The sequence below is a fragment of the Siniperca chuatsi genome, linkage group LG4, assembly GCF_020085105.1.
Source record: "Siniperca chuatsi isolate FFG_IHB_CAS linkage group LG4, ASM2008510v1, whole genome shotgun sequence".
Classification (NCBI taxonomy): domain Eukaryota; kingdom Metazoa; phylum Chordata; class Actinopteri; order Centrarchiformes; family Sinipercidae; genus Siniperca; species Siniperca chuatsi.
The window spans coordinates 23,456,928-23,460,575 of NC_058045.1; positions in this window are offsets into that span (position 1 = coordinate 23,456,928).

Below are 3,648 nucleotides of genomic sequence, written 5' to 3' on the forward strand. Positions count from 1 at the left end.
GAGCTAATATAATAAAATATTTTGGCAAAATCCTCAAAATATTCACATATAACCCAGAGACACAGTGTGTGGGGGGCAGTGTGTGTATGTGTGGGAGAGTGTGGGTGTGTAGGTGTGTGTTAGGCTGCCTGGCTCACTGTCGAATCTGGTGATGTCAGTAAGTGAGGGAGAAGAAAATGTGTAGAACAGCAATGGGAAAGTTACAGGAATGGAGGGAGCTGCATGGATAAAACAGCAAAGAACAGCTAAGCTGAGGGTGCACTCATCACAGGTACATGACTTAAAGTGATTGATACATAAGAGGAAGAATCTGAGAAGAAAGAGAACGTAAGTGACAAAAAACTGGAGGAGGATGGGGAGGGGAGTTAAAAAGGTATGAGAAGTGTGTCGGCGGGGTGGGGTGGGGGACACAAGAGGACGTCTGTTCGGGGCCAGAATGTCTTGTGTCCCGAATCACATGGTCAGTGAAAGTCAGACATAACAGGAATTAGGGAGTGGAGAGAGGCCCACGTGGACAAGGTTGTTTTCTCACAAGCATAAAAGATAAGATCAATCACTGATGCCTTTTTATGTGGGTGAAACCAATATGATTACACTTCAGGCTGTGATGAAAACTCAAATCCACAAAAGGTTTCGAAATGTTAGCAGTGTTTGCCATGAGTGATGCGGAGTAAGTCAGGTGAGGAAGGGGTTCTCACCTGCATTGCTCATTTCAAACAAGATCTTGCCTTTACTTGTAGAGGAAAGGATGTGAGAGAGGAATGAATGCCGTCTGTCTGTAAAGCACAAAGGCCTTTCCATTAGTGTTTTCTGTTATTCATCCTCAGAGAAAGTTGCAACAACTGAGTGCTATTAAGGGTTAGTTGAAGATAACAAGACAACTTTTTTTTCTTCTTCCCTCTACTTTAAAAGCTTTCATCATCTTTGTATTTTGATGTCAACACAAAGAATGATTGTTTTCGTCCATGACTCATTGTTGTGCAGCTTGTCTGGCCTGGGAGGTGAAGTAAACATGAAGCAGTCTCAACTGAAAGGACAATTCTTAATAGTGGAGAAATGTCCAGTAGTAGTAACACGGGCACAGCAATTTGCACATTTCATGCACAGAATTAATGCGGTGGTACAAAAGCCAAAAACACTTTTGTTTGACTTCACCCAAAAAATACAGTGACATCACTTTATTTCACTCGTGAAATTGAGTTCCTGACTTTTAATTTCATGGATGAAAATGAAAAAGCAACACAAATCAATTTCCTGCAGTACAGTCGCAGGGTAACAGATTGTACCCCCTAGGTTTAAGCCATCTTTCTGAAGGAGAGGAAGGACATGGACTGAATCAGGAAGTAACATGCTGATTTGCATGAATAACCTTGTCTTTGTCTTGTTAATATTAGCATTTACTACTTCCAAATAAATGTATTGACAAAACTCTATTATTGGTTGCGCCTTGTTATTTTTATTCCTGTGATGCAAACAATTACAATTATCTGACATTTTTAGCTAAATGTTTTGCATGTTGTCATCCGTTTTTTTTTTTGATAACCACAGCCACAGGTCTGTACTGCTTTTCCCTTTTCCTGCTAATACATCACTGGCTGCTTTCTAATTGATTCCAAGCGTATCTGGCAGATGATTCAGAGGATCTCAGTTGATTTGCTGTGCACTTATGTTATATCACATTTTTTCATCTTTGGGCTTGGGCAGGATATCAAGTCATTCCAAGTTAAAAGGCTAAAGTGAAGTCATGAGTCACTTGTTTTAAAGTCAACATTGAGTCTTTTTTGATTTTGTCAAGTCAAGCCTAAGGTCATCTGATTCATGACTCGAGTCTGACTCGAGTTCAAGTCATGTGAACTCGAGTCACGACTCAAAGTTTGTTCACTTCGGTCAAGCTTCGCTAAAATCAGCCAGTGACACATTTAGGCCTTGGCCCTAAGGGATCAAATGGGAGATATGGAGGACTGATTAAAGGAGTGGGAAGGACACGTGAACAGGTGTGACAGGAGGGGAAGCAGGAGGGTAGATGCTAGCCAGCATTTTATGCTCACATAGAAATGAATGGATAAAGTGGACGGGGAATGGTACAGGCTGGTAGGACATATGATGAGAGAAGAACTGATGAATCGGAGGGGGGCTGAGGGCTCAGCTCAGAGCCGCCACGGTGTCTCTTTCAACTGCCTGTCCAGGATGTGAGCAGGCGACCTGAATAGCCCGACAGGAAGTCTTGGCATCTGGGAACCGTGGAGGGAAAGAGGGCATGTGACCTCCACTCACCACCAGCTTTCCCAAATCTTGTTAGCACAACTAGCTGGCTCTGGGGTCATTCCCCAGTTTCCCAAGGTTCCAAGGGAGATTAGTTCTCCAGTGGGGCCGTCATCCAAGCGGATGGGTGACAGATTCAAAGGCTGATCTGGCCTATTAGGCTCGGATAAAGAGCCAAAGCTCAAACCCCTGAGCACACCGACACATATCACCTCTGATGAAATCAACCTGCATCACTGAATTCAGCCTATACCCAATACTAAAGCCCAGAGTGAGATGGAATTAGTCCATTCAACCTATAATTACTCCACAGGAAGAATTGCAATTATTCCTTCTAAAGTCTGCCAAGGAACGCATTTCAGAAACCTGCAGAATAAAAAGGAATGAGCTCATGTCACAAGATTAACTTCCTTTTTTTTTTTGGTTCAGCCTTTTCCTCTAAAATGTTTGTGGTGACTGTAGCCAAATGTTTTGGCAGGTTTCATCACATCTTTGTGATGGCAACAGTACAGTGATGAGCAACTTTGCAAGAAATTGTGAGAAAAATAAAGATTAAAACTGTCAGCTTAATACAGATTGCTATTGCTGACTAAGCAATTCCCTTTATTTTTGTTTTTACCATTTTAACTGGATAAACTACATGTGTACTGCAAACTCTTCCTAAAAAAACAATCTTTAGGGCTTCCTGGTGGTTAAAATGCATACCATATACTGTGATCTCAACATCCTCAATTCAATTCTGACAGGTGACCTTTTTGCACATCACCTCTGTCACTTCTCACCTGTCCACTGTTGAATATAAAAATGCCCCCCAAAACTTTTAAAAATTCCTATCTTCTAAATGTTTCTGCTCTGCCGATCACATTTTGCCAGCAATCTTTCTGATAAAACCACTGAAATCATTGGTTTTCTACTTTTTGGTGGTGGGAGATGTGTTCATGCTCACAGGTATTCTCTGCATTTCTTGGAATAACACATGGATTTTCACTTTATCCCAAGGGGGGAAAACAAGAGAAAAGAAAACAGTTGTTGCCAGAAGGAAAAAAAGAGATTGCACAACGCACAGTTGTATGCTTGAGCTGCTTTTTATGAACAAAAGAGGGAAAAAAGGGCCCTAGAGGGTGGAGAAGATATTATACCTGAAAGGGTGGAACAAAAATATACTGGTATATCATTATTGACAAAGCAAAAAATTTATCTAAAACCATGGCCATGGAACCACCAAATCCCTTACTGACAAAACTCATCACTTGAACAGATAGATGAAACCACCAATTTACAAATTTCATGTCTGAGAACAGCTATATATTGTGTATCCTGAATTACCATTAGAAATGACTTCGATAGCAACCCCAGAAACAATGCAACAATAACCAAGCAGACCAC